This window comes from Mytilus galloprovincialis, chromosome 8 (genome assembly GCF_965363235.1).
Source record: "Mytilus galloprovincialis chromosome 8, xbMytGall1.hap1.1, whole genome shotgun sequence".
Taxonomy (NCBI): Eukaryota; Metazoa; Mollusca; class Bivalvia; order Mytilida; family Mytilidae; genus Mytilus; species Mytilus galloprovincialis.
The window spans coordinates 34,539,276-34,561,234 of NC_134845.1; the positions used below are offsets into that span (position 1 = coordinate 34,539,276).

The following is a 21,959-nucleotide window of genomic DNA, read 5'->3' on the forward strand; positions in this document are numbered from 1 at the left end:
TGAACTGCAAAGATGATCAGTAGTTCAAGACCTTCAATTTGAGGTCAATGTCAGATCATGATGAAATTTAACCTTGACCTTCATATTTTACTATGACCTTGACCTTGTAATATTTGAAAGGTCAAGTGGTCCTGAGTTGAATGGTGATAGTCCCATGTCTCTACGACTTCCGGTTCTCAAGTTTTGTATTGCATCATATATTTGATGATTAATTGTGACCTTGGTGAACTTTGAAATTGTCCCAATTCTTTTTCTATAATGTTGTCCTTCAACTGTAGATCATTTATCATTTAACAGATTTGAGATATCTATTGTCGTTGTAGAGATAATGCAGTTTGAAGTTTTGCGAGCGGAGGCATGTATTTCTGAATCATCAAGAGCTTACCACTTAAAATGTTTTAGAAATTGAAGAGGTTGACATAGTTATATGTTTGACCAAATACCAAAATCATTCCATGGAAAAAAACACCAAAAAATCAATTTGAAATTTTCAAGTTTTGCATTGACTTTGTAAGTTTCATAACTTCTATTTATATAATTGATATTGCATCATTATTTGCACTTTGTCAAATGGGGTCATCTGATATATCAAATTGAAGGTCTTAATAAACTCTACTTAAAAATGAAAATTTTAAACCCCCTTTTTATCCCAGGGGGACGGGTGGGGTCATTTAGTGCAAACATTCAAATTTCTCAGATGGTAAGGTTGTCGCATATCAAACGAAAGAACATAAAGCGTACATTTCAAATTTCAAATTGACGTCTCCCAAAAATGGGTTGGATGGGGCCATTGAGTGCAAAAAATCAATGTTCTTTTAAGGTAAGGTTGTTGTATATCAAATGAAAGGTCATGATGTGTACATTTGAAATATCAAATTCCCGACCTCCAAAAATTTGTTGGATAGGGTTATTAAGTGCAAAAATCAAACTTTCAAGAACATGGTGTTGTCGCATATCAAACGAAAGCTCATCTTCTCTGTTCCATATATCATAATTCCGATCTCAAAAATGTAGACGGATGAGGTCATTAAGTGTAAAAAGCGAAAAGTTTCAGAAGGTGTGCTTGTCGTATATCAAACGAAAGGTCGTACAAAGTACAATACGAAAACATCACTTTTACAGGAAAGACCTTTCAATTGTTTTACAAACAATTGAGATACTAGTTAAGGTCTTTCCTCTACAAAGGAAAGACCTTATTGTTTTTCTTCCGTTTTTTCTTTTTCTTTTTTTTCTTCCAACATTTTTTTGACATGCCCGCCTCTTGTTTCTGTTGAAGTTATAAAGACCAAATATGGACCGTAGCTAGACCTCACCAAGATGTATTACCAAATGACCTTGTTAAGGATTTCATCATCCCCTTTAGGAGTTATCTCCCTTTTATTGATTTTTTTCAACATTGCCCCCCCTCGTTGGTTTTAAAGATATCAAGACCTTGATTGGACATAATGTAGATCTCATCATGATGTATAACCATGTGAGGTTGAATAGGATTTCATCGTCCCCTATGAGAGTTATATCCCCTTGAAACAATTTCTTTCCTTTGCGTTTTTCTCAAAAAGTATAAGAGATAGAATCGATTTGAAAACGGCAACATGTACAGGAAAAGATGGCAATGTTAATGAACATGTACAATCATTTTGTTATTAACCCTTATAAGGAATTATATCCCTTGAAAAATTGTACATAATTTTAGAAAAATTGTATTTCGAGAACCAGAAGTCGTAGAGACTTGGGACCTTCACCAATAATCTTTAGTTCATGTGACCTTTAATATGCCGTCAAGGTCAAAGGTCACTGAGTGCAAAAAAAAATTACGCTGCAATTTCAAGCTTGCATATTAGGAAAACGATAAGACTTTGCTGCATACATACAGCGTATAAAATGTTCCTCTCGACGAGCTCTACATTTTATATGATAAGTCCAAAAATGTCCGACTGTCTGTTCAAAAGTTACAACGGGATGATTCTTAAAAGTATAGTATTTTGTGTATATCTTCTTAAAGGTAACAGATATCAACCTACTATAAACTGCAAAGATGATCAGTAATTCAAGACCTTCAATTTGAGGTCAATGTCAGGTCATGATGAAATTTCACCTTGACCTTCACAGTATACTATGACCTTGACCTTCTGATATTTGAAAGGTCAAGTGGTCCTGAGTTGAATGGTGATAGTCCCATGTCTCTACGACTTCCGGTTCTCAAGTTTGGTATTGCATCATATATTTGATGATTAATTGTGACCTTGGTGAACTTTGAAATTGTCCCAATTCTTTTTCTATAACGTTGTCCTTTAACTGTAGATCATTTACCATTTAACAGATTTGAGATATCTATTGTCGTTTGCAAGATAATGCAGTTTGAAATTTTGCGAGCGGGAGCATGTATTTCGAAATCGACAACAGCTTACCACTTAAAATGTTTTAGAAATTGAAGAGGTTAACATAGGTATATGTTTGACCAAATACCAAAAACATTCCATGGAAAAAAACACCAAAAAATCAATTTGAAAATTTCCGGTTTTGCATTGACTTTGTGAGTTTCATAAGTTCTATTTATATAGTTGATATTGCATCATTTTTGGAACTTTGTCAAATGGGGTCATTTGATATATCAAATTGAAGGTCTCAATAAACTCTACTCAAAAATGAAAATTTTAAACCCCCTTTTAATCCCACTAGGACGGGTGGGGTCATTTAGTGCAAACATTCAAATTTCTCAGATGGTAAGGTTGTCGCATATCAAATGAAACATATAAAGCGTACATTTCAAATTTAAAATTGACGTCTCCCAAAAATGGGTTGGATGGGGTCATTGAGTGCAAAAAAATAAATTTTCTTTTAAGATAGGGTTGTTGTATATTAAATGAAAGGTCATGATGTGTACATTGGAAATATCAAATCCCGACCTTCAAAAATTAGTTGGATAGGTTTATTAAGTGCAAAAATCAAACTTTCTAGAACATAGAGTTGTTGCATATCAAATGAAAGCTCATCTACTCTATGTTATTTATATCATAATTCCGATCTCATAAATGTAGGCGGATGAGGTCATTAAGTGTTAAAAGTGGAAAGTTTCAGAAGGTATGCTTGTCGTATATCAAACGAAAGGTCGTACAAGGTTCATGTACATTACGAAAACATCACTTTTACAGGAAAGACCTTTCAATTGTTTTACAAACAATTGAGATACTAGTTTTTCTTTTTTTTCTTCCAACATTTTTTTGACATGCCCGCCTCTTGTTTCTGTTGAAGTTATTTAGACCAAATATGGACCATCGCTAGACCTTACCAAGATGTATTATCAAATGACCCTGTTAAGGATTTCATCATCCCCTTTAGGAGTTATCTCTCTTTTATTGATTTTTTTCAACATGGTCCCCCCAAAATGTGTTAAAAGATATCATGACTTTATTTGGACAATAGGTAGATCTCATCATGATGTATTACCATGTGAGGCTGTATAGGATTTCATCGTCCCCTATGAGAGTTATATCCCCTTGAAACAATTTCTTTCCTTTGCATTTTTCTCAAAAAGTATAAGAGATAGAATCGATTTGAAAACGGCAACATGTACAGGAACAAATGGCAATGTTAATGAACATGTACAATCTTTTGTTGTTAACCATTATAAGGAGTTATTCCCCTTGAAAAATTGAACATAATTTTAGAAAAATTGTATTTCCAGAACCAGAAGTCGTAGAGACTTGGGACCTTCACCAATAATCTTTAATTCATGTGACCTTTAATATACAGTCAAGGTCAAAGGTCACTGAGTGCAAAAAAAAATTACGCTGCAATTTCAAGCTTACATATTAGGAAAACGATAAGACTTTGCTGCATACATACGGCGTATAAAATGTTCCTCTCGACGAGCTCTACATTTTATATAATAAGCCCAAAAATGTCCGACTGTCTGTTCAAAAGTTACAACGGGATGATTCTTAAAAGTATAGTATTTTGTGTATATCTTTTTAAAGGTAACAGATATCAATCTACTATAAACTGCAAAGATGATCAGTAATTCAAGACCTTCAATTTGAGGTCAATGTCAGGTCATGATGAAATTTCACCTTGACCTTCACATTATACTATGACCTTGACCTTGTGATATTTGAAAGGCTAAGTGGTCCTGAGTTGAATGGTGGTAATCCCATGTCTCTACGATTTCTGGTTCTCAAGTTTGGTATTGCATCATATATTTGATGATTAATTGTGACCTTGGTGAACTTTGAAAATGTCCCAATTCTTTTCCTATAATGTTGTCCTTCAACTGTAGATCATTTATCATTTAACAGATTTGAGATATCTATTGTCGTTTTAGAGATAATGCAATTTGAAGTTTTGCGAGCGGTAGCATGTATTTCTGAATCAACAACAGCTTACCCCTTAAAATGTTTTAGAAATTGAAGAAGTTAACATAGTTATATCTTTGACCAAATACTAAAAACATTCCATTGAAAAAAACACCAAAAAAATCATTTCGAAATTTTATGTTTTGCATTGACTTTGTAAGTTTCATAACTTCTATTTATATAATTGATATTGCATCATTTTTTGCACTTTGTCAAATGGGGTCATCTGATATATCAAATTGAAGGTCTCAATAAACTCTACTTAAAAACGAAAATTTTAAACCTCTTTTTCATCCCAGGTGGACGGTTGGGGTCATTTAGTGCAAAAATTCAAACTTCTTAGATGGTAAGGTTGTCGCATATCAAATGAAAGAACATAAAGCGTACATTTCAAATTTCAAATTGACGTCTCTCGAAAATTGGTTAGATGGGGTCATTGAGTGCAAAAAATAAATTTTCTTTACGATAGGTTTGTTGTATATCAAATGAAAGGTCATGATGTGAACATTTGAAATATCGAATTCCCAACCTCCAAAAATTGGTTGGATGGGGTTATTAAGTGCAATAATCAAACTTTTTAGAACATGGCGTTGTCGCATTTCAAATGAAAACTCATCTTCCCTGTGTTACATATATCATACTTCCGATCTCAAAAATGTAGGCGAATGAGGTCATTAAGAGTAAAAAGCGAAAAGTTTCAGAAGGTATGCTTGTCGTATATCAAACGAAAGGTCGTACAAAGTACATTACGAAAACATCACTTTTACAGGAAAGACCTTTCAATTGTTTTACAAACAATTGAGATACTAGTTTTTCTTTTTTTTCTTTTTTTTCTTCCAACATTTTTTTGACATGCCCGCCCCTTCTTTCTGTTAAAGTTACCAAGACCAAATATGGACCATTGATAGACCTTATCATGCAGTATTACCAAATGACCTTGTTAAGGATTTCATCATCCTCTTTAGAAGTTATCTCCCTTTTATTGTTTTTTTTCAACACAGCACCCCCTCATTTTTTTTAAAGATATCATGACATTATTTGGACAATAGGTAGATCTCATCATGATGTATTACCATATGAGGTTGAGTAGGATTTCATTGTCCCCTGTGGGAGTTATATCCCCTTGAAACAATTTCTTTCCTTTGCATTTTTCTCAAAAAGTATAAGAGATAGAATCGATTTGAAAACGGCAACATGTACAGGACAGGATGGCAATGTTAATGAACATATACAATCATTTTATTATTAACCCTTATAAGGAGTTATTCCTCTTGAAAAATTGTGTACAGTTTTAGAAAAATTGTATTTCCAGAACCGGAAGTCGTAGAGACTTAGGACCTTCACCAATAATCTTTAATTAATGTGACCTTTAATATGCAAACAAGGTCAAAGGTCACCGAGTGCAATATAGAATTACGCTGCAATTTCAAGCTTGCATATTAGGAAAACGATAAGACTTTGCTGCATACATACAGCAAATAAAATGTTCCTCTCAACGAGCTCTACATTTTTTATAAGAAGTCCAAAATTGTCCGACCGTCTGTTCAAAAGTTACAACGGGATGATTCTTAAAAGTATAGTATTGTGTGTATATCTTTTTATAGGTAACAGATATCAACCCACTATAAACTGCAAAGATGATCAGTAATTCAAGACCTTCAATTTGAGGTCAATGTCAGGTCATGATGAAATTTCACCTTGACCTTCACATTATACTATGACCTTGACCTTGGGATATTTGAAAGGTCAAGTGGTCCTGAGTTGAATGGTGATAGTCCCATGTCTCTACGACTTCCGGTTCTTAAGTTTGGTATTGCATCATATATTTGATGATTAATTGTGACCTTGGTGAACTTTGAAATTGTCCCAATTCTTTTTCTATAAAGTTGTCCTTTAACTGTAGATCATTTACCATTTAACAGATTTGAGATATATATTGTCGTTTTAGAGATAATGCAGTTTGAAATTTTGCAAGCGGTGGCATGTATTTCTGAATCAACAACAGCTTACCACTTAAAATGTTTAAGAAATTGAAGAGGTTCACATAGTTATATGTTTGACCAAATACCAAAAACATTCCATGGAAAAAAACACCAAAAAATCATTTTGAAATTTTCATGTTTTGCATTGACTTTGTAAGTTTCATAACTTCTATTTATATCGTTGATATTGCATCATTTTTGACACTTTGTCAAATGGGGTCAACTGATATATCAAATTGAAGGTCTCAATAAACTCTGCTTAAAAAATGAAAATTTAAAACCCCCTTTTCATCCCAGGGGGACTGGTGGGGTCATTAAGTGCAAACATTCAAATTTTTCAGATGGTAAGGTTGTCGCATATCAAATGAAAGAACATAAAGCGTACATTTCAAATTTCAAATTGACGTCTCACAAAAATGGGTTGGATGGGGTTATTGAGTGCAAAAAATAAATTTTCTTTTAAGATAGGGTTGTTGTATATCAAATGAAAGGTCATGATGTGTACATTTGAAATATCAAATTCCCGACCTCCAAAAATTAGTTGGATAGGGTTATTAAGTGCAACATTCAAACTTTCTAGAACAAGGCGTTGTCGCATATCAAATGAAAGCTCATCTACTCTATGTTACATATATCATACTTCCGATCTAAAAAATGTAGCCGGATGAGGTCATTAAGTGTTAAAAGCGAAAAGTCTCAGAAGGTATGCTTGTCGTATATAGAACGAAAGGTCGTACAAAGTACATTACGAAAACATCAATTTTACAGGAAAGACCTTTCAATTGTTTTACAAACAATTGAGATACTAGTCTTCAGTGTTTTTCTTATAACTATTGGAAATCAACAGTATTGTTAATACAGGTAAGAGAAATATGAGATGTTGCACTAAGAACGCCTCAACCCGATTATTTATAGTAGTTTTAATTTTTTTTTAAATTAGGAAAGATGTGTCGTTGAGTCCTTAAGTTTTTATACGCTTTAGTATGTTCGTGAAGCGGTTACCGAATGAAATCATGGAAATGTTAGTGGCTATTATAAAATTCATGTGTTGAATATTTGTTCTGATTTTGTCTTTTTTTTTTCGTAAAATATGTTTGTTTTTCATGTTGAGCTGTAACGCCACTGATAAAGTGAGGGAGGATTGAGGTCATACACATTTGTTGAACCCCGCTTCATTCTTGTTATGTCTGTACCAAGTCAGGAGCCTGTAACCTTAATGGTTGTCGTTGGTTTATGTATGTTATATTAGTTATTATTCAATTGTTATGTAATTGATCTTACCGTTGTTTTTAATAATTTCAATTGATTCTCATTTTTTTTTTTTTTTTTTTTTTTTATCTGGGTTTCGTTTTTTTATCAGACAATACAGTATGTGATCTTTTCATTTTTGTGGGCCGTTCGGTGACCTATTATCGCTTATATACAGGTCATTTGAAGTCTGTAAAGCGAGTAAATGTTTGATTTATGATTTTTATGCCCCACCTACGTTCGTCCGTCCTTTCGAACCACTTCAGGTTAAAGTTTTTGGTCAAGGTAGTTTTTTATGAAGTTGAAGTCCAATCAACTTGAAATGCAGTACACATGTGCCCTATGATATGATCTTTTTTCTTTTATTGCCAAATTAGTGTTTCGACCCCAATTTCACGGTACACTGAACGTAGAAAAAGATTTCAGGTTAGAGATTTTGGTCAAGGTAGTTTTTAATGAAGTTGAAGTCCAATCAACTTTAAACTTAGTATACATGTTCCCTGTGATATGATCTTTCTAATTAAAATGCCAAATTAGAGTTGTTATCCCAATTTCATGGTCCACTAAACACAGAAAATGATAGTTCGAGTGGGGCATCCGTGTACTATGAACACATTCATGTTTATTAATGATCTGACTTTAAGTTGAGTTCGTTTTGCTCATATCCATTTTTCTAAGTTGTGTTTGTTGTTTTTCATTTGGTCGTTTTCCGTTGTCTGAAATGGCAGTCCCCATTTGTCTTCGACTTATAAGTTTGAAAATCATTTTTGTATCTTCTGCTTAAAACTTAAATATCATTCATAAATGTGTAATGTCTAATGACCTTATCCTCTTCTTAAACAGATGCAAGTTTGTGTTTTATAGAAAGTGGGGCAATAAGTATGTTGCTACTTAGCATAGACCTGAATCATTATATTAGTCAATTTCTGTGGTTTATATACGGTGATATGTAAATTTGATTACAATGTAGACACTTTTTCCATTGAAATTAATATGAAGCAGATTATCTTTAAATTTATTAATCAGTACATTATCTGTATCTTCAGAAAATTTGCATTTCGTTAAATATTTGTTCGTGGTTCTCCTCTTCCCACCAAATTTAAGAAAATTTTTATCCAACAAATGTTAATGAACCCACAGTAACTGCAATTGATTTGGAAAATGCCCAAATCGTCCATCGGGTCGCACCATTGTACTTTAAAATCAACTTTAACCAAAAGCAGAAAAGTAGGATATTAGGTTGACCAAATGTGAATTTGCGGTAGTTATGATAGTTTTCATAACAGTGGATCAGTCAAGAACCCAAATTTTGAGATAATGAAGTTTTTGTAAACTTACATACGGGTTTGTATTTCATTTTGTGTTTGAGGTGTTAGTTTCAAATTTAAATAACCAAGGTCAATTTATCTTAAGATGTAGATCAGAGTGATCTCATTTTGGTAGGGTTTGTCTAATGAAAGTAAATTAATCGTTTCATCGAGATTTATTATTGTAGACAATTACAAGTGAAAGAAAAGTACAAATGTAATCAACATTATTAAAAAGAGCATAACACGCAAAAGAAAGAAAAAAACAATATCCGGAAACTTAAAAAAAACCACTAAGACACTTGTTATGAATAGTTGTGTAATTTGATAGCGTGATGTTTTACCACGAATTTAAAAGTATTAGTAAGAAATGCATAATTACATACAATTTATAAGAAAACCGTCCGGGACTCACCGATTAGTTTATTGTTTAAAGGCGTCCTGGATTGCAAGTGTACACTTTTATAAAGTTGACAAGAGCCATATACACATTCATATTATTCTCATAAGTTAACTATTGGAAATCACCAGTATTGTTAATACAGGTAAGTGAAATATGAGATGTTGCACTAAGAACCCTATAATTTCACTATGTAGTTTTATTTTCTTAAATAAGAAAGCTGTGGCGTTCAGTCTTTGTTAGTCTAGTATGATTTTTAATTTCAGTTTCTTGTGTACAATTCGGAGTTTAGTATGCCGTCCACTGTCATTGAACTAGTAACATATTTGTTGAGTGCCAGCTGAAGGACTACTCCAGGTGTGGCCGTGGGAGTTTCTCACTGCATTGAAGAGCCATTGATGGCCTTCGGCTGTTGTCTGCTCTATGACCGAGTTGTTGTCTCTTTGACACATTCTCCATTTCTATTCTCAATTTTATTTAAGTTTTTATACGTTTAGTATTGTTGTAAAGCGGTTTACCAATACAATGTTAACCGTTAGTGGCTATTATTTCAAAATTAAGGAGTTGAATATTTTGTTCAGTTTTATTGTTTTGAGAAATATTGTAAAATATGAACATCACAATAATTCATATCGTAATAACAAAACTCTGCCCAAGATCTATAACTATTTTGAAAATGATCTTTGAGGCCTTTAATCGTTGTTACTTCGTATTAATTTGTGTGGGTTTTATTGTGTACTTTGTATTGACGTATTGAGTTGTACCATTTGAAAACTGATTTTGACTGTTTGTATTTATGTTGAGCTGAAACGCCACTGTCAAAGTAAGGAAAGGATTAAGCTCTTAAAGATTTGTTGAACCCTGCTTCATTCTCTTTATGTCTGTCAGGAGCCTGAAACTTAGTGGTTGTCGTTGGTTCATGTATGTCATATTGGTTTTTATTCAATTGTAATGTAATTGATATTACAGTTGGTCTTTTTTTAATTTCAATTGATTCTTCATTTTTTTTTTTTTATCTCGGTTCCGTTTTTGATCCGACAAAACGGTATGCGATTTTCTTTCATTGTTGAAGGCCGTTCGGTGACCTATCATCACTTGTATAGATTTGAAGTCTGTAAAGCGAGTAAATGTTTAATTAATGATTGTATATTAACGATCTGACTTTAAGTTGAGTTCGACTTGCTCATATCGTTTTTTCTAAGTTGTGTTTGCTGTTCTTATATTGTTCGTTTTTCGTTGTTTGGAATCACCGTGTTCCTTTGTCTTAGACTTAAAAGTTCTTTTTGTATCTTCTGCCTAAAACTTAAATATCATTCATAATTGTGTAATGTATAATGACCTAATCCTCATCTCAATTTACCAAAACAGGTGCAAGTGTGTGTTTTATAGAAAATGGAGCAATACGTGTGTTGCTATTTAACATGGACATGACATTTTGGAGCCTTTTATAGCTGACTATGAGGTATGGGCTTTGTACATTATTGAAGGCCGTACGGTGACCTATAGTTGTTAATTTATGTGTCATTTTGGTCTCTTGTGGAGAGTTGTCTCATTGGCAATCATACCACATCTTCTTTTTTATACGAATCATTATATTCGTCAATGTATCTGTGTCTTGCATCTATGACATAGGATTGAGTTATGATCTTTCCTTTCAATGGGTGACCTTACCCATACCTGCAGTGTATGCCTTCATATTTTATATTTTACAAACGCGATGATTTTAATTTTCCTATAGTCAACTTTCCATTTCTGTGTAGCAACATCCCAGCAGCACCAGCATATGGAGTATATGTGTCTCAATTGATACGTTACTCTAGAGCTAGCTCAAAGTACGTTGATTTTGTTGAACGAGGAATACTACTTTCTCAAAAGTTGGTAAGACAGGGCTATGAATCAATCAAATTGAGGTCACACTCATGAAATTTTACGGTCACCATCATGAGCTGATTGGCCATTATGACAAAAGTATGTCAGAAATCATATCTGATATTCTTCCTCAGTCATAATAACCTTCCATCATTACCGAACTGAACAAAGAAATAACACGACGGGTGACGTATACGGTGCAGGAAATGCTTATCCTTCCGGAGCACCTGATTTCACTCCCGGTTTTTAGTGAAGTTCGTATTGTTTTTTAATTATTAATGATAACTGTTGATGTAAATGTCCTTTGGTTTTGTGAGTCTTTGTTTACTCCTTGGTTTTGATTGTTATTGTCTTATAGTACTTCGACCATATTGATGAACATGAAATTGATTACTTACAATTTGAATATAGTCAATGATTTAATAATGGAGCAGTTAAGTTTAGTCGATATAATTCAATCTTAATAAGGAGCAGATTCAAGTGCCAAGAAAATACAGTTCATTGGAAATATTTCAGGACAATGTTAAAACTACTAGACGTTAAGCATTCAACAATCAATAAATCAATCAATCTTTTTTTACGTAAACAATATTTCCATATCAGAATTAAAATTTCAAGCATTATTAAAATACACAATTTAATTAATTTGCAATTTTTTTATATGGGCGTTAAAAACTTTGATATACGTGGTAGCAATACACAGTTAGGGGTATGATTTTGTATTTTTGCCTCTAAATTTTTTAAATAGAAAATGAACGCTGTCTTCTTCCTAGACCATAACAGGAATCCAAGGTTGTAGAAATAAGGGATGAAATGCCACTCAGTATCATACTGAGTGGCATTTCATCACTGTAATGGTACCCATGATATTTAAAAAAAGTCACAAAGGGAATCGTCTAACATTTGATGACAGATAATCTAATTAATATACTAGTCATATGCTGTTATTTTATCAATGTAGTTTCGTTACGTGGTATTTGACAACTATAAACTATCAGATATCTTTTATGTTTATTGAAGAATAAAGCACAATACATTAAAACAGCATTGTACAACATCAATCGATGATACCTGTAAATAATAATGAGATCGACAATGTTTACACAAACACATGTATTGACCCCAAATCTTATTCAAAGACGAACTTAAAGACTGAGCAATACGCTCCCCTCCGCAACCAAAACATGGTGATTTCATGTGATCAGTAGGGATAAGCAGATCACCATTCGTGCACCCTTTATGTTGAATATGATAGGTATAAATTCGATATCACAAAGAAAAGTGGACGGGGTTTTAGTTACGACTATTGGAGAATATCCTTGGTCATCTGTGATACAGATACTTCAAAACAATTAACTATCTCGTTATAACTTTTTGGGGATGAATCCTTGCTTCTTTAGCCTCCTTGTAAGCAACAACCCTGTATCATGGAAAGAAACTTGAAAAAAACGTAAACTCAAGCATATTGTATTAATTATAATGTATATATATATATATATAATAATATTTTTAAATTTGCAAACTACATTTCACATCAAATAATAACAGTTCGTTAAAATATTGTCACTAGCGCTTTCATGCCTTCTGGCAATCTTCAGGCGACGTTTTAACAATGTCCTTGACGACACTGCCGTTGGTAACGTTTATTACGTTACAATAACGATAAGGGGAGATAAATCAAACGTGTTTAAGTAGATCCGTTTAATTTTGGCTGAAAGTCCTTTATAAGTCGTAATAAAGGACTTTCAGCCAAAATTAAACGGATCTACTTAAACACGTTTGATTTATCTCCCCTTATCGTTATTGTAACGTAATAAACGTTACCAACGGCAGTGTCGTCAAGGACATTGTTAAAACGTCGCCTGAAGATTGCCAGAAGGCATGAAAGCGCTAGTGACAATATTTTAACGAACTGTTATTATTTGATGTGAAATGTAGTTTGCAAATTTAAAAATATTATTATATACATTCTGTACACCGTGTTTATTTACTTTTGCTATATATATATATATATATATATATATATATATATATATATATATATATATATATATATATATATATATATATATACTTTATATGCAGGCGTTTATCGAATGTTGCTACATTGTAATGGTAGGTTTAAAATTTGAAAACCTTATTCTCATATAACAAACATTGTCAATTTGCAGCTGGAGTTAAGCCATGCTATCGTTCGTATCGTTTATTATACGGCCGATGGGATAGATGTATTCAACATATTCACCAGACTTCAACTCAAATCAGTCGAGATTTCTCTCTTTGGCTATTAGCCAAATTCTTATAACTTTGGAGGTTAAAGACAAGATTTTACTTAACGAAACAGGATATGCACTGTGTGTGTCATTGGCTTTTCCTGGTGGGAATTGATATAAAAAGAAAATATCAAAAAATGCCGAACTCCAAGAGAAATTCACTTATCAAATGGCAAAAGCAGAAGCTCAACATATGAAAATAAACGCATATCACCTAGTTGATATGTTTGTCTGTATTTAAGAATACTGTTCAACTGAAACGTGTCCGGTATACTTTATTTAGTAATTATGTAATTTTAACTGTATACAATAGTGACCATTTTATAACCTCAATACAGGTAAGTTACACATGATATGTTGCACGTTCTCTCGTTCATACGTTGTTAGGTTCATTTGAAATATTTTTTAGCGTCACTTAATTTTTACATTAGGTTTGACACATGTAAGTTATATAATGTTTACCGTTAGATAATTAATGTACTGAATGTTTTGCTTGCCATTCACTCTGCATAGTAGAAACTGTCACTTTAGAAAACGAAAAAGCTTGAAGAACTTACATTTTCTACTATACTATTCGAACATATTATCAATCGAATATAGAAATTCAAGTACTGAAGTATTGAATATCGGATGACCGCAAGTTCTTTTGGATTGCCAAAATCACTTATCAAAGAAAAAAATCACATCTCTATACCTAAAACTGAGGTATATGTACAAAGATATATTTTTTTCTGAGACAGGTTCCTGCGAAAAGTATGAATAAATGACAGGAAATTCAACCTCACAGTAATAACTATTATTTACACTGGTTTGTTGTTCTATATATTATATTAATATAACAGTTACATGTATATATAATTTTCATCCATTTGTATATCATTCTATTCTACTATTCTAATAATCTATATATTTTTATCAGCATTCATTGAAGACATGTATTTATAACAACGATAAGGAATGTTAGTTTGTACTATTTAATATCCGAGTATTTATCATGTTTATGGTGTAACACCACTAATTCGGGCCCGGCCAGAAAGCACATACCAGAAAATAGTACATATTTAACACAAAATAGTTCCTACGCATGAGTGTAACTTTCAAAATATGTAGAATATTTAGGTATTTTTGGTATCAAATGAAAGCTGAAGGACTGGTGATCATTGTAGATTACTTTTGGACTTTTAATTTTGAATATTTAAAACACTGCACCAAATTTTAAAAAGAGGGTACATTTTGTCTGTTTGTCAGATCTGATGTACCTGTTTTGGTACATCCGAAGTTCCGGGAACCAGTTCTTTCTTATATGCCATTAAAGGTATGTTAATTTTTTCAGTACAAGACACCATAAAGTGTTGCTTTGAAATGCAATGATTGCCACTTTATTTGAACTTAAAAGAAAAGAGGTGTGCCTGCTTGAAACGGAGGAATTTAACATAGAAAGCAATGGGACCATGAATTAGTGGTGTACTTCCTTATATATCGGTTACAATACCAACACGACAGTTACGTGTGCAAAATTTAGGCTATAACAATACATCGGAATGATCCCACGGTCATCTCGGGTGTAAACAACACAACACATTTATAAACATAATCATGAAAATTTTGTAAGGTAGGAATAGTTATCAAAGGTACCAGGATTATAATTCAGTACGCCATATTCGACTTAATAACCTTGGTAGCAACAATATTAATTAATTTCATTTTTACTTCTGTAGTGCTAAAATATGTTATTTCTTTTGACCTAATAAGCATACACGAATAACTGTATTAAAAGTCACACGAGAAATAACATGAGGAAATATACCTCGGAAACTTGAATTGTTACAACTTGCACTGTATAAGATTTATGCACTGATACTACATTACTTTTTTTTTGTGAAAGGCTGGAAAAGTGTGAACAAAATTATACTAAAATTGTATGATTTTCATCTATAAGTTAAGGTTGAATCAGCTCCATACTAGAATGATAAATCAGAAAGGAGCGTTGCCAAATTGTTGGTCTTAAAGGACCACTAGCTGTCAACTCCATGTTCACCGATTTGACTCAAATTCTCATATGTAATACATAACAATGTAAAGCATTTATTCGAATTATAAAGTCTTAACTAAACAATTTACAGGTTATGGGCTCGATAATACGAGGCACATGATGTGGCAAAATTTCAATGAAATGCCAACTCTAAAATTGTGAAGTGCAAATCAACGTGAATAAAATACATGCATACTTGATGGTACGAGTAGCAGGCTTAATCAGTTCAAATTCAAACACTTCACATTATTTTGTGAGACATCAAGAAAATATGAAAGTATCATCGTTTTTCAGACATTTTCAATTTGACGGTTTTTTTATTTTTCATATAAAGTTATTACAAACCCCATAGTATAGATAGGCTGTATTGTTCAACTTTACCAGGAATTCGCGAAGACATACAATGTAAAAGAACAAACTTTCATTCGTCGTATTATAAAAACGAATATTGGAGAGTACTATAATAGGTAAGGCCTTCAAACATCAACTTAAACTACCGGTCGAACGATTATCCGAGTAACCGGTTAGTCATAACTGTACGATTTGACAACACTAGTTTTAAGTCTATAGATCATAGAACAGTCAATGATCAGTAATTTTACCGATCATGTCAAATTCTCAATTGTGCAATTTGTCTTGAGTACGGATTCGAATGGACAGTATCGCATGCATGGAAGGAGTCTCTTTCACAGTTAACGCATCTGATCTTGTATTTTATATACCATTGATTACATGAGCTCAATTAACTGCTCAAATTAAATACACTTTTAATTAGCATTGAACTAGCTTCTATCAACTGTATTTGCTGTCTAGTTATTTCGTTAGTTGCGTTTGTGCTACGTGTTAATCTGACTAGTCAAGTCATTTTACAGTTTCGTCTTATGTTGTTGTAATACACCACTGTCTGCAGTTATTGAAAGTGACAAGTAATGAAAGTGTCAAAGTTAAGTACTGTTATAGTCATTGAAGGACATATTGACACATATATCTTCTGGAGCACCTGAGATCACCGCCAGTTTTCGGTTAGGTTCGTGCTGCTTAGTCATTAGTTTTCTATGTTGTGTCTTCTGTACTATTTAATTGTCTGTTAGTCTTTTCATTTTGAGCAATGGTGTTGTCATTTTATTTTCAATCTATAAGTTTGACTATCCCTCTGGTATCTTTCGTCCCTCTCTTATATATATAATTATATATATATATATGTAGGTGTGTTTTACAGGCGTTAATCGGTACTTCAATTGTTGAGCTTTGGTATTTAAAATAAAATGATGTGAATACAATACCCATAAAGGTGTCAGTCGTTATTATTATTTTGTATATGATTATTTGAAAATATTCAATATTTTTTCCGGACATTGATGTTTTATGCTATTGAGAGGCACTGTAGATACAAAAAAATGTTGTGTTCACTAAAATTGGAGTTAATAACAGAAGTGTGCCATAGGACACATATAATGCGGTCAATGCAAATTTCAGGTGCTTTAGAACAATAAGTAGATCCTGCTCTAAACTTATCGAAGGTATATCTTTTCTTTTACCAATAAGAACATTAGTTCAATAGCTGAACCCTATTTAATACATAGGGTATTCGTAATCAACTGTAATCGATTACATTGCAAAGTAATTACATTTTATTAGTAAGCATTCTTATCGTTATTTTTTGTATTTTTCCTTTGATCTTTTTTTGTGATAATTTTTCATATCATGCTACTCGCTTGAGGTGGGACATTATCGCTAGAAACTAAGATGCTTATGAAATTGACACGTACGTCGACATAGGTAAAATAGTGATAAACAGATTATCATTAGTCAACACATCTCGATTCGCCGTACTGGCTCAAGCGAGAAAATCAATCTAGTTGAGATAAACAACAATATTCTATAAGTATTCCGACTACAAGTTATGGTAATGTTACTCTCCACCAGGGACCAAATGACATTATCATTTTCGTGTGTTGCTATTTATCATACCGGTATTTGTTTTGTACATGAATCATGAACAGTATAAAATAAGTTATTTTAGATCAAACTTGACACCGTTAAATAATGTTACATAATGTATAAGGAAGTATAATTTTTCAAAGTGTCACTTAACGTGTGTATCAGATAAAATATTATTTAAGATTTGTAGCAAAATGCACAATTTATACATATTTACAAGGAAACATATTCGGTTTGGTATGATTTCAATACGTTTCAACAACGCATACCAAGAATTATCTTTAATCTTTGATACAAAAGAAGCAGATTAAATATACGAGATATAGATATTGTTTAGTACATATTGTTAAACATCTTTTCATACCTGTTAAATTTTAAAGCACTCCTTTTTATTACTGAATTATACTACGCAAAATGTATCGTGCTAAAAATTATAATGTATATGAAACACTATTAGGATAAAAAAAAAATATGCAAGGTGAACTTAGTATGTCTGAACATCAATAGAAACTTTATTCTTAGGAGTAATTTTCCATAAGAATCATAAAATGTGATCATATTTTGTCAATGAAAACTACAGCATATGATTTAAACGTTGGCCATTTTTATAATCTATTCAATTATAAGTCTTAGTTAATAACTCTGCCAATACAATTATTTCAGACACCTTGATTTAAATCTCTTTTCATTTGGTATTATCTATGTCTGTTCCATTAACTTATACTAGTTTGCGAAATTAGAGCTTGAGTAATAGCGGTAATATGAAATTGTGGAATAGTTAATATAAATATATATAATCGTCATTTATACGAAATGGAATTAAAACAATCCGTGTTATTCAGACCCTTGGAATATATTTGTGACAATGATTGACATAAACATATCAGTGAGTGAAAATGCCTGTACCAAGTCAGGAATATGCCAGTTGTTGTCCATTCGTTTGATGTGTTTTATCATTTGATATTGCCATTTGATTAGGGACTTTCCATTTTGAATTTTCCTCGGAGTTTAGTATTTTTGTTTTTTTAATTTTTATATCACTTAGTAGTGTGTTTCAAGTTGGTCTACCTTTTTAAACAGACATACTTAGGTACTAAACAAACTACAAAATTGACACACATTTTCATATTATTCAAATATTATGACCGATCGGCTTCAAGAGTCCCTTGGCGTCTCAGTCCAGAAAAGAGCTTCAGACGCATACAATGTTTGTGTTTTTATCATCTTTTGATATAGATATAGGAAGATGTGGTGTGAGTGCCAATGAGACAACTCTCCATCCATGACTGGATCGATACAGATGGTGGTGGATTTTCAGTCCCCAAGGGTATAATCAACTTAGTAGTCAGTGCTTCGGTACTATAGTTATGTTATTGATAACAAATCTTTCAGAATATTCATTTTTTGAATTAAAAATCAGAAAAAAATAGGAAACTAACTCTCTCAGGCAAAGATAACATTCGATGGTTTTGGCCATTTGTTTGAGATCTGTTCCGTCATATAGCTCTCCAACTGTTTTAGTTTTATACATTATTGTTTTTTATATATGTGGCGTTGAGCATTCATGATGAAGGAAAATCCAGAAAAGGATACAGACGCATGTTATATATACAGTATTGTTTTTTTTTTCCTCTCTACAAGTTGTTGTCATTTGGTTTGTGTTTAAAACTTTCTTTTAAACTTGTTTTACAGGTAAAAAATGCCAGGGGAACAGCTAACCTGTGTTTGGCAAGCTATATATGCCCTAGATCGTCTCAACAGTGTAAACATGAACAAAGATGCTATGAAATTGTTTCTTACACATGCTGCTCAATACGAATCAATCCACTTTTCTGAACGAAAATATTCCGACACGTTTTCAGGGGCAAATGTTAAGTTCAATGATTTCAAAGAGTACGTAAAAAAACATCTGCGGGAAAATGGGGTTGCCTATTCCAAAACTTGCAGTGATTTGGAAGAAATGAGTTGGAACAACTTGAAGTCTGGCCTGAAAAGTAAACTAGAGACAGGAGACGTTTATAAACTATGGCGCATTTCTAATCGCCTGGTTAAGGAAGATACATACCCGCCTGTGGTCTTCCGAGAGGAGGCAAGCTGGCTTTTAGAGAAAGTGCTGTCTAATCTAGGACATAATCTCAAGTCTTCAGATGATGCCTTTAGAGAAGACAAATTTACTTTCCAAGAAATGTTATCTATTATGGAGGATTTTGCTTTTTCCGACACATCACAGCAACAAATAAACACATGTATCAACGATCTCTATATGTGGTTGGTTGTAGAAGTGATGAAGAAAAGCAAAGTATACAAACGTACTAAGAAGCAGGCAAATTGGACAAATTGGGTAAAACGTTGGTGTGTTTTGACACCTCAGTATCTTCGATACTATGGTACGGATGTTAAAGCTTCAACAAGAGTTCCAACAAAAGCTGATTCCAATCAAAAAGGCGAATTTACGTTTACTAAGAATACTAAACTAGAAAGCCTTGTTGGGTACAGTGGTGTAGTTAAAAATCTGCAAGGAAGGTTTAGGCTTGCAAATGTTCCAGTGTTAGAAATGGAAATTGCTGTCGATGACGAGAATGAGAAACGAGCATGGTTATCTGACCTAGAGGAAATAATTCAGTGCTTGAGAGATAATACAACACCTGTTCAAAAACTTCTTAAGGAAAGGCATTTGAAAAGTATGGCAGCAAGGGAAAGGAAAGATGGGACAAATAAACAAGTAGAAGATATCGAATCAGCTCTAAATAAAACAAAGCTCCGGGCCGAGAGGCAGTCTAAAAAGCAATTTTTCGATGACACATCCAAAAATGTAGTAAAACCATTAACATCAGAAAAGACAAAAGACAAGGTACACCTAAAGCGTCCTTCCTTGGAAAAAGAGAGTGCAGAAAAGATAAAAGCGATGTTTATGAAAATTGACACGAACGGAAACGGATTGCTGGATAAGTTAGAATTTGCAAACTTCTTAAAGGGTCTTGGATTAAACATGTCAGAAAAAGAAAGCAATCTAGTTTTCAAATCTGTAGATACAAATAAAAGTGAACAGATAACCTTTGAACAATTCCAAAACTACTTTTGTGTGCATATCATGAACGAAACGGAAACTGCCGAATGCGTAAATGCAATGCGAAAAGCATTTTTGGAGGCTGATCGTGATGGATCAGGAACACTGAACTTCCGGGAATTTACGGAGTTTGTTTGGGAAAAAAACAGGTCTGCCAGAATGACAAAAATTTTGAAGTCTTTCGCTAACATTACTACTGACGAAATATCGTTTAATGATTTTGAAAAGCTGGTTTTAGGCAGTGGAGCAGAGGTTCTTGTGCCAATATTAGAAGAAGAAATAGAACGCGGCACTGATTCATCTCTGAACGACTTTGAAGACCGCCTTCAGAAAGTCTATAAGGACACAGAAGCAGATGAACTAGCAACCTATATAAGACAGCGATGGGATAAATTTGCTACATTCCGAAGGGCTGGGCAAACAGGTTCTGTTGTTATGACTGGTGGACACGGAATGGTAGCAGATATTGTCCCAGGAGAGTATAGTTTGATTGACCTTGCTTGCTTCAGTGACCTGCCTCCATTGGAACCAAAGCATAAGGTCGTAAAAGACACACAATGGTTATCCAGTACAATACCCGGAAAATCAGGAAAGATCATATTTCCACTTGAATTTGACAAACAAGTACCAACCGAACAGGCCACATCAGAACTTTTGCGGTATTATGGTTGCAGTTTTGCTGATAGTCAGCAAGAAAAAATATCTTTGCTTTTCCGCCACGGAATCCAGGATTTCACTTATGAAAACGGATACTTGGAAAAGTACGTAACCGCTACAAATGGTGGGGCAGGGATTGAAAAACATGATTTTTCACATCTAGACTGTCCTTTGTCTGAAGATTCGGGATTTTTCATTCTTGCAAAATTCGTGGACAATGGCGACTTCCACATAACAGCCTTCCGACTTCCTGTACGTCATACACTGTATGTACCCGGAGGAGTAATTCATTGTAACGACTACCTTAAAGGAACATGGAGAACCATGCTGTCAGATGAAACAGACATTGATCACGTGCATCTCACACACGTCGTAGAAAAAGGACACGAAGAAAAGTTTAGATTCTCGTTTACATAACAGCTAATTCCGCGGTCAAATTACTTTGTTAACAAAGGGGTTGTACATTATTTGTATATACTTAATTTAGAAATTGATTAAGAAATATAATAAGTCAGTGAACCCATTTACGCTTTTACAAATACTTGTTGAATTGAATGAAAAGCACCCTTACAGAATTTTCAATTCAATAAGGAAACTTCGATCATAAATGATTGGTAAAAATATTTGTCTTACGCCTGTTGTATGCAGGAAAGGTAATATAATACGAGGGTTATTAATCAGAAATAAATATGATGTTGAACAGTACTGTAACTTGGTGTCTTCGTTAAACAATCGACCAAAGTTTTGTTACAAAAATGTACCAAAGAGTACTCATTTAAGAATTGAATGCTTCTTTTTGTAAATTCATTGGGGTGTAAAAGCGTTGACCGA

The 21,959-nt window shown here is 33.2% G+C and overlaps 1 protein-coding gene and 1 long non-coding RNA gene across 2 annotated transcripts in view; both read left to right on the forward strand.

The window, feature by feature from the left end:
• Positions 1 to 7,175: 7,175 nt before the first annotated feature.
• The window catches only part of LOC143085634 (uncharacterized), a 29,311-nt gene continuing 14,527 nt past the window's right edge, over positions 7,176 to 21,959 (forward strand). The window contains exon 1 of the mRNA XM_076262109.1: positions 7,176 to 7,195. The gene's annotated coding sequence lies outside the window, so the exon portion shown is untranslated. The remainder of the gene's footprint in view (positions 7,196 to 21,959) is intronic.
• On the forward strand, positions 9,228 to 21,833 carry LOC143085635 (uncharacterized). Its single transcript, XR_012981393.1, has 2 exons — positions 9,228 to 9,434; positions 19,097 to 21,833. It is a non-coding gene; the product is annotated as an uncharacterized LOC143085635 (long non-coding RNA).